The following is a 15,757-nucleotide window of genomic DNA, read 5'->3' as shown; positions in this document are numbered from 1 at the left end:
GGTCCAGTGCCAGTCCTCTCCCAAGGATTCTGGAGTGCCTGCCTCTGCAGTAAATGCAAGTAGGCCCCAGAAGAAAAAGAAAAGGAAACAGAGTAGAAAAGGTGGACAACCTTTAGCCAAGGTTCCAGCAAGCCAAGGAGATTTTGCTCCAGTAGAGGAGAACTCCAAAAGTGGCTCTGATAAAGTCCAACCTGACCCACAAGAAGTCCTGGCTAGTCAGGCAACTGTTAAGCCTGAGTGGGTGGCTCCTCGGCTAACAGAAGAAAGAGTGGAAGAAGGGTGTTTACTACAAGATGTGGTAACCCCCCACTCTAATACAGCAGACAGGCACCCTGAACCCAAAGAAGCCTGTAACTTAGCCCCTTCCCTTGTAGGTGAAGAGCTAAAGGTGTGGTTCTGGGCACTGACAGCTGTCAGTGGCCTCTGCTGGGTGTTAGCCTTTATGGCTGCACTATCCTTGGCATGGTGGTCTGACCCCATGCCAAATAACAAGTTAGGCCCCCTGACCCTGTTGGTCATGGTGGGGTTACTCCAGCTCTGGGTAACCTCTTTGGGTAAGCTAGGGGTGACCCTGGCTAAGATAAGATTAGCAGAGGTGGATACCTCTAACCCCAAAATAGAGAGAATGGGTGAAGACATAAAAAGCACAGACAAGAGGCAGTTCAGACTAGGTCCTATCACTGTGGAAGTGGGTCAGTTCCCCAGAGGGAATGACCTGAACAGGAGGATGTAAGGCAGAGTAGGCCCTGCAACAAACCAGCCTATTTCCTATACTCTTCCTCGCCTGACAGACTAGGAAGACTCTCCCAGCTTTGGCTGAGTCTCCTGGCCTGTGGGCTGCGGGGGGGCTTGTGTAAAGAAATGGCTCCCTGTTGCAGTTACCCCCCACTTTTTGCCTGATACTGATGCTGACTTGACTGAGAAGTGTGCTGGGACCCTGCTAACCAGGCCCCAGCACCAGTGTTCTTTCACCTAAAATGTACCATTGATTCCACAATTGGCACACCCTGGCATCCAGATAAGTCCCTTGTAACTGGTACCTCTGGTACCAAGGGCCCTGATGCCAGGGAAGGTCTCTAAGGGCTGCAGCATGTATTGTGCCACCCTAGAGACCCCTCACTCAGCACAGACACACTGCTTACAAGCCTGTGTGTGCTAGTGAGAACAAAATGAGTAAGTCGACATGGCACTTCTCTCAGGGTGCCATGCCAGCCTCTCACTGCCTATGCAGTATAGGTAAGACACCCCTCTAGCAGGCCTTGCAGCCCCAAGGCAGGGTGCACTATACCATAGGTGAGGGTACCAGTGCATGAGCACTGTGCCCCTACAGTGTCTAAGCAAAACCTTAGACATTGTAAGTGCAGGGTAGCCATAAGAGTATATGGTCTGGGAGTCTGTTTTACACGAACTCCACAGCACCATAATGGCTACACTGAAAACTGGAAAGTTTGGAATCAAACTTCTCAGCACAATAAATGCACACTGATGCCAGTGTACATTTTATTGTAAAATACACCACAGAGGGCACCTTAGAGGTGCCCCCTGAAACTTAACCGACTATCTGTGTAGGCTGACTGGTTCCAGCAGCCTGCCACACTAGAGACATGTTGCTGGCCCCATGGGGAGAGTGCCTTTGTCACTCTGAGGCCAGTAACAAAGCCTGCACTGGGTGGAGATGCTAACACCTCCCCCAGGCAGGAGCTGTAACACCTGGCGGTGAGCCTCAAAGGCTCACCCCTTTGTCACAGCACCGCAGGACACTCCAGCTAGTGGAGTTGCCCGCCCCCTCCGGCCCCGGCCCCCACTTTTGGCGGCAAGGCCGGAGAAAATAATGAGAATAACAAGGAGGAGTCACTGACCAGTCAGGACAGCCCCTAAGGTGTCCTGAGCTGAGGTGACTCTAACTTTTAGAAATCCTCCATCTTGCAGATGGAGGATTCCCCCAATAGGATTAGGGATGTGACCCCCTCCCCTTGGGAGGAGGCACAAAGAGGGTGTACTCACCCTCAGGGCTAGTAGCCATTGGCTACTAACCCCCCAGACCTAAACACGCCCTTAAATTTAGTATTTAAGGGCTTCCCTGAACCTAAGAATTTAGATTCCTGCAACAACAAGAACTCTGCTCCAGCGATGCCTTCCAAAGGGACCAGCGACCTCTGAATCCTCTGAGGACTGCCCTGCTTCGACGACGACAAGAAACTCCCGAGGACAGCGGACCTGCTCCAAAAAGACTGCAACTTTATCCAAAGGAGCAGCTTTAAAGAACCCTGCAATCTCCCCGCAAGAAGCGTGAGACTTGCAACACTGCACCCGGCGACCCCGACGGTGGAGAACCAACACCTCAGGGAGGACCCCCGGACTACTCTACGACTGTGAGTACCAAAACCTGAGCCCCCACAGCGCCGCCTGCAGAGGGAATCCCGAGGCTTCCCCTGACCGCGACTCTCTGAAACCTAAGTCCCGACGCCTGGAAAAGACCATGCACCCGCAGCCCCCAGGACCTGAAGGACCGGACTTTCACTGGAGAAGTGACCCCCAGGAGTCCCTCTCCCTTGCCCAAGTGGAGGTTTCCCCGAGGAAGCCCCCCCTTGCCTGCCTGCAGCGCTGAAGAGATCCCTTGATCTCTCATTGACTTCCATTGCGAACCCGACGCTTGTTCTAACACTGCACCCGGCCGCCCCCGCGCCGCTGAGGGTGAAATTTCTGTGTGGGCTTGTGTCCCCCCTGGTGCCCTACAAAACCCCCCTGGTCTGCCCTCCGAAGACGCGGGTACTTACCTGCTGGCAGACTGGAACCGGGGCACCCCCTTCTCTCCATTGAAGCCTATGCGTTTTGGGCACCACTTTGAACTCTGCACCTGACCGGCCCTGAGCTGCTGGTGTGGTAACTTTGGGGTTGCTCTGAACCCCCAACGGTGGGCTACCTTGGACCAAGAACTGAACCCTGTAAGTGTCGTACTTACCTGGTAAAACTAACAAAAACTTACCTCCCCCAGGAACTGTGAAAATTGCACTGTGTCCCCTTTTGAAATAGCTATTTGTGAATAACTTGAAAAGTATACATGCAATTGACATGATTCAAAGTTCCTAATGTACTTACCTGCAATACCTTTCAAACAAGATATTACATGTTAAATTTGAACCTGTGGTTCTTAAAATAAACTAAGAAAAGATATTTTTCAATACAAAACCTATTGGCTGGATTTGTCTCTGAGTGTGTGTACCTCATTTATTGTCTATGTGTATGTACAACAAATGCTTAACACTACTCCTTGGATAAGCCTACTGCTCGACCACACTACCACAAAATAGAGCATTAGTATTATCTATTTTTACCACTATTTTACCTCTAAGGGGAACCCTTGGACTCTGTGCATGCTATTCCTTACTTTGAAATAGCACATACAGAGCCAACTTCCTACAGGCAGCTATTAGCAACATTCCAGGCTTTGTGGTGCACAGTGAATGAAGAGCCCTCCACTGATGCCAACATACACACCCTACACACTATGGGGGCAGGGTGTCACCAGGTCACATGGTCATATAAAGCTACCAGAGAGCATGTGGGGAGCTCCCTGGCGCACCTCCAACAAATGTGGGAGGAAGACGTGACACGACCCTTATGTGACTCTGAATGGAGCATGGCTCTAAAATATCTCTTGTAATGCACGGTTCATGAATATCCAGTATATGATACTTCAAACGGCCTATCTGACACCTTCTAGATTAAACCGCATGCTCCCCACTGCACACCTTACATGCTCCAAATTCCGTTTCCAAACAGCCAACAATCACCATATGCTATGGTTAAACCCCAACATAACGCACTATTGGTGCACCAAACACAGTATTCTAGCAACTATAAGTGAGCGCTCTTCATTGAGAACCTGGGAGCAACCACTTTGGGACTTTATAGGCAGGCAAAGAACCACAAGGTGCGGGCACAATTGCCAAATCTTTCTTTACTGCTGGTTAGTGAACCCTCAATCTGAACTGGAGGGCCAATCAACCCCCACTGATCTTACAATGGCACTGAGCGCTTTTCCGCTGTGGAGAAGCACAGAGTACCGTCCTACACTGGGATGAAGCCTGGCATTTTTGTAAACGACCCATAGCAGCAGGGTGGGACACCATGCACACTCAGTTTCGAGAATTGACACAAGAAGAACTCACTCCCACATGAGGTTCCACGCTTATTTTATTTTGAATGTATGTCCAGACCTACTGCCCCCTCCTACTCACCCAACTTATGCCACGAGTTCCCCTCACCTAATCTTCAGGGAGAGAAGGAATCAGATGTGTATAAAGGTTGGGGAACCCCTAAGACACCCCAAATTGGAACATTGAAGTCAACAGTTGTCTCTCTCCCCTTCTAAAATGTATCTACTGTATTCCAAAGGATTGGTGTGTGAGGCAGCCGGAACTGAAATAGAGTATTCAATTCTAAGTGAGCTACTACTCGCAAGAGACCTTATCTTAGCTTCAGAGCTATGCAAATTAAAATGAGATGATGGGTAATAATGTAGACCAAGAGACATTTTGAATGGTCTTTATTAAAATATGAATATTAAACCAATTTGACAGTCATATGTATTTATGTGGTTTTATACAGCGTGAGCCAGACCCATTTGGCATCAAAGTGAGTTAAATGAATGGGCTGATGTCTGAGGGATTGGAACTTGTTAACATGACAGAAAGAGTATGAGAAATACACATGATAATTTATCTCACAAAGTACTCCTACCATGTATCACAAGGATATTATGTGTAAGAGGGCAGTTCTGTGGCCAAAGAGAGGCATGAGCATGGGTTCCTTCATAAAGTCATGTAACTCTGAGTTGACCTGCGGTATCCTTTTTTGTACATATGGCAGCAAGTACTTTATTACTTCTGATATGACACACCGTCTGCTCCCTCAAAATACACCCACCATCAAATTAGGTATACCCTTGTTATTAGTTAACAGAGGCTCTTCTCTTTGCACATAAAATACAATATATACGGACCTTGTACCATTAAAGTAACCCAACAATAAGCAGCCTGTCATTTCTAGCAAACCCATACTCTTAAGCTGGTTAATTTAACTTGTAGGAAGCTGGCTGTCTATATTGTGCACTAAAAAGAAGTACACCATGCAGAGAGTCCACTGGATCCCCAATTGGTTTGGAGAGGCAAAAATAGATGGGACTAATGCTCTATTTTGTGGTCGTGTGGGCTAGCAGTTAGGCTTATCAGAGGGTATTGCTAAGTATTTGCTGTACTCACAGAGGCAATAAATGAGACACACACTCAAAGAATAAACCCGAGGCCAATTTAGAAAAAAATACATTTGTTGATATTTACTTTAAACCTTGTTACAAGGTGGGTATGTTTTCAAACATAAAAACTTTAGTTTAAAAAATCGACACATTGCAATTGCAGAGTTATTCAGTGTGAACCTATGGATTGAAAAAATGTTCAGCAAACGCATGGTTAACAATGACTTACCAGACTAATCTCAGAGAGTTAAGGTAAGTACTGGGCACTGATCAGAACCACACCAGCCGGTCACTCTGGGCAGCACCGGGAAGGCTGGGTGCAGCTAGGCTTCGGGTGCCCACTGGTTTTCTATGGGACTTGGTCCTGGTAAAGACAGGATGCCGGCTCTGGCTAGGAAGCTAGTTGGGGATAAAGAACAGGAAGGTTGTAGACTTAGGGTGCTCAGGACATAGGTGCAACGTTGGTCCTTTTATCCAGGGGCGATGGATGCAGGGGTGCCCTTAATCGTCGGGTTTCTCTGTCCGGGAGCACTCAGTCGGGGGGTCCTGTGTGTTGAGGCTGCATGCGTCGTTGGGGTGTCCAGCAGAGGATTACCCCTTTTCCCATTTTTAGACCCCAAGTGTGCCTTACATCAGACTCTGCCTCAATGGCTGTTAATGACGCAAACAGTGATCCCAAAAAAAGGAGAAGAAAAAGAAGGCTAGGGCTTCAGGGAAAAGGGGAAAATTGAGGATCACAATAGAAGGGCCAAGGAAGATACAATTTCAGATGAAGGATTCTTCACAACCAGATACACTGGACCCCATTATTGTTCCTTCTGCTATGCCGGCCTCCAGATGGCCAAGTTCAGTTTGAGCTGAATGTTCTGGTAGGGTGCTGTAGGAAGTTGGCTCTGTATATACTATTTCAAAGTAAGAAATAGTGTGCACAGAGTCCAAGGGTTCCCCTTAGAGGTAAGGTAGTGGCAAAAAGAGATAATTCTAATGCTCTATTTTGTGGTAGTGTGGTCGAGCAGTAGGCTTATCAGAGGGTAGTGTTAAGCATTTGTTGTACACACACAAGCAATAAATGAGGAACACACACTCAAAAACAATTCCGGACAATAGGTTTTTATATGGATAAATATATTTTCTTAGTTTATTTTAAGAACCACAGGTTCAAGATTTACAAACAATACTTTGAATAATCACAATAGCATGTACAGTTTTGACAAAAATGGCAATAAGCTATTTTAAAAGTGGACACAGTGCAAAAATCAACAGTTCCTGGGGGAGGTTAGTAAATGTTAATTGCACAGGTAAGTAAAACACTTACAGGGTTCAAAGTTGGGTCCAAGGTAGCCCACCGTTGGGGGTTCAAGGCAACCCCAAAGTTACCACACCAGCAGCTCAGGGCCGGTCAGGTGCAGAGGTCAAAGTGGTGCCCAAAACACATAGGCTTCAATGGAAACAGGGGTGCCCCGGTTCCAGTCTGCCAGCAAGTAAGTACCCGCGACTTCGGAGGGCAGACCAGGGGGATTTTGCAGGGCATCGGGGGGGACACAAGTAGGCACAGAAAGTACACCCTCAGCGGCACAGGGGCGGCCGGGTGCAAAGTGCAAACAGGTGTCGGGTTTCCAATATGAATCAATGGGGAGACCCGGGGGTCTCTTCAGCGATGCAGGCAGGCACGGGGGCTCCTCGGGGTAGCCACCACCTGGGCTAGGAAGAGGGTCACGTGGGGGTCGCTCCTGCACTGGAGTTCGCTTCCTTCAGATCCTGGGGCTGCAGGTGCAGTGTGTTTTCCAGGTGTCAGGTTCCTTGAAGCAGGCAGTCGCGGTCAGGGGGGCCTCTGGATTCCCTCTGCAGGCGTTGCTGTGGGGTCTCAGTGGGTGTCAACTCTGGCTACTCACGGGCTCGCAGTCGCCGGGGAGTCCTCCCTGTGGTGTTAGTTTTCTGCAGGTCGAGCCGGGGGCGTCGGGTGCAGAGTGGAAAGTCTCACGCTTCCGGCGGGAAATGTGTGGTCTTTAAAAGTTGCTTCTTTGTTGCAAGTTGTTGCAGTTTCTTGAACAGGGCTGCTGTTCTCGGGAGTTTCTTGGTCCTTTTAGATGCAGGGTAGTCTTCTGAGGCTTCAGAGGTTGCTGGACCCTGCGGGATGCGTCGCTGTTGCAGTTTTTCTTGAAGTGGGGGGACAGGCCAGTAGGGCTGGGGCCAAAGCAGTTGGTGTCTCAGTCTTCTCTGCAGGGCTTCAGGTCAGCAGTCCTTCTTCATCTTCATGTTGCAGGAATCTGTCTTCCTTGGTTCTGGGAGCCCCTAAATACTCAATTTAGGGGTGTGTTTAGGTCTGGAAGGATAGTAGCCAATGGCTACTAGCCCTGAGGGTGGCTACGCCCTCTTTGTGCCTCCTCCCTGTGGGGAGGGGGGCACATCCCTAATCCTATTGGGGGAATCCTCCATCTACAGGATGAAGGATTTCTAAAAGTCAGAGTCACCTCAGCTCAGGACACCTTAGGGGTTGTCCTGACTGGCCAGTGACTCCTCCTTGTTTTCCGCATTATCTCCTCCAGCCTTGCTGCCAAAAGTGGGGGCAGTGGCCGGAGGGGCGGGCATCTCCACTAGCTGGGATGCCCTGTGGCGCTGTAACAAAGGGGGTGAGCCTTTGAGGCTCACCACCAGGTGTTACAGTTCCTGCAGGGGGAGGTGTGAAGCACCTCCACCCAGTACAGGCTTTGTTACTGGCCACAGAGTGACAAAGGCACTCTCCCCACGTGGCAAGCAACATGTCTGGTGTGTGGCAGGCTGGCAAAAACTAGTCAGCCCACACTGGAGTCGGGCATGTTTTCAGGGGGCATCTCTAAGATGCCCTCTGGGTGTATTTTTACAAAAAAGTGCACACTGGCATCAGTGTGCATTTATTGTGCTGAGAAGTTTGATACCAAACTTCACAGTTTTCAGTGTAGCCATTATGGTGCTGTGGAGTTCGTGTTTGACAGACTCCCAGACCATATACTCTTATGGCTACCCTGCACTTACAATGTCTAAGGTTTTGCTTAGACACTGTAGGGGCATAGTGCCCATGCACCTATGCCCTCCCCTGTGGTATAGTGCACCCTGCCTTAGGGCTGTAAGGCCTGCTAGAGACGTGACTTACCTATGCCACAGGCAGTGTGAGGTTGGCATGGCACCCTAGGGGGAGTGCCATGTCGACTTAGTCATTTTCTCCCCATCAGCACACACAAGCTGGAAAGCACTGTGTCTGTGTTGAGTGAGGGGTCCCCAGGGTGGCATAAGACATGCTGCAGCCCTTAGAGGCCTTCCCTGGCATCAGGGCCCTTGGTACCAGGGGTACCAGTTACAAGGGACTTACCTGGGTGCCAGGGTTGTGTCAATTGTGGAGACAAAGGTACAGTTTAGGGAAAGAACACTGGTGCTGGAGCCTCGTTAGCAAGCCTCAGCACACTTTCAAATCATAACTTGGCATCAGCAAAGGCAAAAAGTCAGGGGGTAACCATGCCAAGGATGCATTTCCTTACACAACCCCCCACCCCCCAAATGAAAGAGGATGAGACTAACCTTTCCCAAGAGAGTCTTCAATTTCTAAGTGGAAGAACCTGGAAAGGCCATCTCTATTGGCATGGGCAGTCCCAGGTCTGTGTTCCACTATAAAGTCCATTCCCTGTAGGGAGATGAACCACCTCAACAGTTTTGGATTTTTACCTTTCATTTGCATTAGCCATCTGAGAGGTCTGTGGTCAGTTTGAACTATAAAGTGAGTACCAAAGAGGTATGGTCTCAGCTTCTTCAGGGACCAAACCACAGCAAAGGCCTCCCTCTCAATGGCACTCCAACGCTGCTCCCTGGGGAGTAACCACCTGCTAATGAAAGCAACAGGCTGGTCAAGGCCATCATCATTTGTTTGGGACAAAACTGCCCCTATACCATGTTCAGAGGCATCAGTCTGCACAATTAACTGCTTGGAGCAATCTGGAGCTTTTAGAACTGGTGCTGTGCACATAGCTTGTTTCAGGGTGTCAAAGGTCTGTTGGCATTCTATAGTACAGTTTACCTTCTTGGGCATTTTCTTAGAGGTAAGTTCTGTGAGGGGTGTCACTATGAATCCATATCCCTTCACAAACCTCCTATAGTAACCAGTCAAGCCAAGGAATTACCTGACTTGAGTCTGGGTTTTTGGAGCTACCCAGTCCAGAATAGTCTGGATCTTGGGTTGGAGTGGCTGAACTTGGCCTCCACCTACAAGGTGTCCCAAGTAAACCACAGTTCCCTGCCCTATCTGACATTTGGATGCCTTGATAGAGAGGCCTGCTGCTGGCAGGGCTTGCAAAACCTTCTTCAGGTGGACCAGGTTATCCTGCCAGCTGGAGCTAAAGACAGCAATATCATCAAGATAAGCTGCACTAAAGGACTCCAAGCCGGCAAGGACTTGATTCACCAACCTTTGGAAGGTGGCAGGGGCATTCTTTAAGCCAAAGGGCATCACAGTACAGTGATAGTGCCCATCAGGTGTGGAGAATGCTGTCTTTTCTTTTGCTCCTGGTGCCATTTTGATTTCCCAGTACTCTGCTGTCAAGTCAAAGGTACTCAAGTATTTGGCAGCACCCAATTTATCAATTAACTCATCTGCCCTTGGAATGGGATGGGCATCTGTCGTGGTGACAGAATTAAGTCCTCTGTAGTCCACACAAAACCTTGTAGTGTAGCCATTTTTAATATAGCCTTTGTGCGTTTGCTTAAAGCATTAGGCCTCTGTGCACTTTGTTCTAGATGCATTTTAATTAGCCTCGCACTGTTATTTTTCAATAGCCAGTTTCACGGTCTTATTTTATTTTCTTCTATCACACTGTTTAGCTTACTTCAGCACCGGAGTTCTCAAACAATACATTCTTGCTCGCTCTGTGCTTCAATCAAGGATACAGTCTGGTACATTGCCGATAGACGTGGTAGAAGTTTAGTCTTTAGGGTTCGTAGAAAGTACACATTCTTACGTAGGGACGTTTCTTAGAACACCGGCGTGTTAGTTATAAATACACTTCCTAGTCCTGGTACACGTAAGAGGGAGATTCCGACCAGGGATCCACAACTAGACGCTGACTGCCCTGTTGCAGATGCTGATCCAGATCACAGGCCTTTGCTCAGGTATGAGGGTTGATGTCCTCCCGGGGGAACCCAAAAGGCAGGCTTAGAGCTTAACATGCTGTGCTCAAAATAGAACTTAGAAGAGAGAACGTGATCTAGTAGCACTATGATAGCGTTATTCTAATGTTTCACTCTCCTCGTTACTATTTCAATCCTACTGTGTTGTATGGTTCTGGTTATTGTGGCTCACGCTTTGCTATCTAAAATGCAGTCGTTTTATTAAACCAATCTTTAAAACTCAAACTGCCTTTGTCATTCATATATGAGACCGCATTTTGTATGAGAGAACTGGTTGGGATCTGAGTGACCACGACTTCCCTGAGAAGCACTAAGATGTCATGCGCTCGGCTGCCCAATCATCTCTTCCCTATGGGAGAGATGAGGCACTGCTAGTTAGCCGGAGCAAAACCAGATTGAGGGTGAAAGGGGTCCTTCACCGTGGGTTAGACTTAGTCCCCCCACACCGTAAACGACCTGGCTACCCAAAAATCCAGTAGTCTCATTAGGATAATGAGAGCCTACGCGACAACCTCATCTCTCTCTTACCATCCTTTGTGTGAGGTTTGGGGACTAAGACCACTGGGCTAGCCCAGGGGCTGTCAGTGTGCTCAATGACTCCCAATTCCAGCATCTTGTGGACTTCCACTTTGATGCTTTCCTTAACTTGGTCAGACTGTCTAAAAATGTTGTTTTTGACAGGCATGCTGTCTCCTGTGTCCACATCATGGGTACACAGGTGTGTCTGACCAGGGGTTAGGGAAAAGAGCTCAGCAAACTGTTGTAAGACTTTCCTACAGTGAGCTTGCTGTTGGCCAGAGAGGGTGTCTGAATAGATCACTCCATCTATTGAGTCATCTTTAAGGTCAGTGGAGAGGAGATCGGGTAGAGGTTCACTCTCAGCTTCCTGGTCCTCATCTGTAACCATCAACAGGTTTACATCTGTCCTGTCATGAAAGAGTTTGAGGCGGTTCACATGGATCACCCTTTTGGGGGTCCTGCTAGTGCCTAGGTCAGGTGACCTGACTCTTTCTCTCTAGCACTGGGTAAGGGCCACTCCATCTGTCCTGAAGTGCCCTGGGAGCCACAGGCTCCAGAACCCAGACTTTCTGCCCTGGCTGAAACTCAACCATAGCAGCCTTTTGGTCATACCACATCTTCTGGAGTTGTTGGCTGGCCTCAAGGTTTTTTCTTGCCTTTTCCATGTACTCTACCATCCTGGAACATAGGCCTAGTACATAGTCCATTATATCTTGTTTAGGCTCATGGAGAGGTCTCTCCCAGCCTTCTTTAACAAGAGCTAGTGGTCCCCTTACAGGATGGCCAAACAGAAGTTCAAAGGGGGAAAACCATACTCGCTTCTGAGGCACCTCTCTGTAGGCTAAAAGCAGACATGGCAAGAGGACATCCCATCTCCTTTTGAGTTTTTCAGGGAGCCCCATGATCATGCCCTTCAATGTCTTGTTAAATCTTTCCACAAGACCATTGGTTTGTGGATGGTATGGTGTGGTAAATTTGTAAGTCACCCCACACTCATTCCACATGTGTTTCAGGTATGCTGACATGAAGTTGGTACCCCTGTCAGACACCACCTCCTTAGGAAATCCCACTCTGGTAAAGACACCAATGAGTGCTTTGGCTACTGCAGGGGCAGTAGTGGACCTAAGGGGAATTGAATCAGGGTACCTAGTGGGATGATCCACTACCACTAGGATATACTGATTCCCTGAGGCTGTGGGAGGTTCAAGTGGACCCACTATGTCCACTCCCACTCTTTCAAAGGGGACCCCCACCACTGGAAGTGGAATGAGGGGGGCCTTTGGATGGCCACCTGTCTTACCACTGGCTTGACAGGTGGCACAGGAGGCACAAAACTCCTTTACTTTCTGGGACATGTTGGGCCAATAGAAATGGTTGACTAACCTCTCCCAAGTATTGGTTTGTTCCAAATGCCCAGCAAGTGGAATATCATGGGCTAAGGGCAAGATGAACTCCCTAAACTCCTGAGGCACTACCACTCTCCTAGTGGCACCAGGTTTGGGATCTCTTGCCTCAGTATAAAGGAGTCCATCTTCCCAATAGACCCTATGTGTTCCACTGATTTTTCCTTTGGTCTTTTCAGCAGCTTGCTGCCTAAGGCCTTCAAGAGAGGGACAGGTTTCTTGCCCCTTACACAGCTGTTCCCATGTGGGTCCCCCTGGGCCTAAGAGTTCAACCTGATAAGGTTCCAACTCCATGGGGTCAGTTCCCTCAGAGGGCAGAACTTCTTCATGGGAAGAGAGGTTCTTTTTCTTCTGCTGTGTTGAAGCTGGTTCCCCAGTCTTCTTTCCTTTCCTCTTGGAGGGTTGGGCCATTATTCCAGGCTCCAACACCACTTTTTCACCCTGAGCCTTGCACTGTGCCCTTGTCTTTACACACACCAGTTCAGGGATACCCAGCATGGCTGCATGGGTTTTTAGTTCTACCTCAGCCCATGCTGAGGACTCCAGGTCGTTTCCAAGCAAACACTGTACTGGGATATTAGAGGAGACTACCACCTGTTTCAGGCCAGTGACCCCTCCCCATTCTAAAGTTACCATAGCCATGGGATGTACTTTAGTCTGATTGTCAGCGTTGGTGACTGGATAAGTTTGTCCAGTCAGGTATTGTCCTGGGGAAACCAGTTTGTCTGTCACTATTGTGACACTGGCACCTGTATCCCTCAGGACTTCTACACTAGTCCCATTAATCAAGAGTTGCTGCCTGTATTTTTGCATATTAGTGGGCCAGGCAGCCAGTGTGGCTAAGTCCACCCCACCCTCAGAAACTAATGTAGCTTCAGTGTGAACCCTGATTTGCTCTGGGCTCACTGTTGATCCCACCTGGAGACTGGCTATTCCAGTGCTAACTGGAGTAGTAGTTGAAGTGGAACCTTTCTTGGGACAGGCCTTGTCTCCAGTTTGGTGTCCCTGCTGATTACAGCTACAACACCAGGCCTTTTTGGGATCAAAGTTTTTACCCTTGTACCCAAAATTGAATTGTGAAGAGGCTTTAGACCCTCCCTCCTGAGCAGGCTTTTGGGACCCTGTAGAAGACTCTTTACTTTTACCCTTGGATGTCTCAACACTCTTCCCCTGGGGAGTCTTTGTGACCCCTTTCTTTTGGTCACCCCCTGTGGAAGTCTTGGTCACCCTAGTCTTGACCCAATGGTCTGCCTTCTTTCCCAATTCTTGGGGAGAAATTGGACCTAGGTCTACCAGATGCTGATGCAGTTTATCATTGAAACAATTACTTAAAAGGTTTCTTTCATAAACAGATTGTACAGCCCATCATAATCATTTACACCACTGCCATTAATCCAACCATCCAGTGTTTTGACTGAGAAGTCAACAAAATCAACCCAGGTCTGGCTCGAGGATTTGTGAGCCCCCCCTGAACCTAATCCTGTACTCCTCAGTTGAGAATCCAAAGCCCTCAATCAGGGTAGCCTTCATGAGGTCATACGATTCTGCATCTTTTCCAGAGAATGTGAGGAGTCTATCCCTACACTTTCCAGTGAACATTTCCCAAATGAGGGCACCCCAGTGGGATTTGTTTACTTTTCTGGTTGCACAAGCCCTCTCAAAAGCTGTGAACCATTTGGTGATGTCATCACCATCTTCATATTTTGTTACAATCCCTTTGGGGATTTCTTGCATGTCAGGAGTATCTCTGACCCTATTTAAGTTGCTGCCACCATTGATGGGAGCTAAGCCCATCTCTTGTCTTTCCCTTTCTGTGGCTAGGAGCTGTCTCTCCAAAGCCAATCTTTTGGCCATCCTGGCTAACAGTAGGTCATCTTCATTGAGGCTGCCCTCAATGCTTACAGAGCTGTTGGACTCTCCTGTGAGAGAAGCAACATCTCTGACTATCACTTGTGGAGTCAGGGTTGGAGGAACCCTGTTCTCCCTAACTTGGAGTGGAGGGGGGAAATGGTCCTCCACTTCACTAGCATCATTCTCTGTGAGGACATGATCAGAGGGGTTTTCTCTAGCAAACTCTGCCAAACGCTCCTGGAGCTGTACTTTGGTAGGGTTTGAACCAGTTTTTATCTTTTTGATTTTGCAGAGTCCTTAACTCTGACATCCTAAGATGCAGGTAAGGGGTGAGGTTGAGCTCCACCACCATCACTTCTGCAGCAGACATTATTTTCTCTAAAAGTTGGGATACTTTTTAAGAATCTAAAACTATCTCTAGAACTTAATCCAAACTTTTAAACTCTAAAAGAAATGCTTACAGGGACTAACACAAGGCCCTAGCAGGACTTTTAAAAATTTAGAAAAATAGCTAAAATTTCAAAAATCAGTTTCTAATGACAATTTTTTTAATTTAGTCGTGTGATCAGGTATTGGCTGAGTAGTCCAGCAAATGCAAAGTCTTGTACCCCACCGCTGATCCACCAATGTAGGAAGTTGGCTCTGTATTTACTATTTCAAAATAAGAAATAGTGTGCACAGAGTCCAAGGGTTCCCCTTAGAGGTAAGATAGTGGCAAAAAGAGATAATTCTAATGCTCTATTTTGTGGTAGTGTGGTCGAGCAGTAGGCTTATCAGAGGGTAGTGTTAAGCATTTGTTGTACACACGCAGGCAATAAATGAGGAACACACACTCAAAGACAATTCCAAGCCAATAGGTTTTTATATGGAAAAATATATTTTCTTAGTTTATTTTAAGAACCACAGGTTCAAGATTTACAAACAATACTTGAAATGAAAGGTATTTCACTCAGGTATTCTAGGAACTTTGAATAATCACAATAGCATGTACAGTTTTGACAAAAATGGCAATAAGCTCTTTTAAAAGTGGACACTGAAAAAAATCAACAGTTCCTGGGGGAGGTAAGTAAATGTTAAGTTCACAGGTAAGTAAAACACTTACAGGGTTCAAGGTTGGGTCCAAGGTAGCCCACCGTTGGGGGTTCAAGGCAACTCCAAAGTTACCACACCAGCAGCTCAGGGCTGGTCAGGTGCAGAGGTCAAAGTGGTGCCCAAAACACATAGGCTTCAATGGAAATAGGGGTGCCCCGGTCCAAGTCTGCCAGCAGGTAAGTACCCGCGACTTCGGAGGCAGACCAGGGGGATTTTGCAGGGCACCAGGGGGGACACAAGTAGGCACAGAAAGTACACCCTCAGCGGCACGCGGCGGCCGGGTGCAGAGTGCAAACAGGCGTCGGGTTTCCAAGTGGAATCAATGGGGAGACCCGTGGGTCTCTTCAGCGATGCAGGCAGGCACGGGGGGTGCTTCTCGGGTTAGCCACCACCTGGGCTAGGAAGAGGGTCGCCTGGGGGTCGCTCCTGCACTGGAGTTCGGTTCCTTCAGATCCATCAGGGGCTGCAGGTGCAGTGTGTTTTC

This window comes from Pleurodeles waltl, chromosome 7 (genome assembly GCF_031143425.1).
Source record: "Pleurodeles waltl isolate 20211129_DDA chromosome 7, aPleWal1.hap1.20221129, whole genome shotgun sequence".
Classification (NCBI taxonomy): Eukaryota; Metazoa; Chordata; class Amphibia; order Caudata; family Salamandridae; genus Pleurodeles; species Pleurodeles waltl.
Note: the sequence above shows the minus strand (reverse complement) of the source record.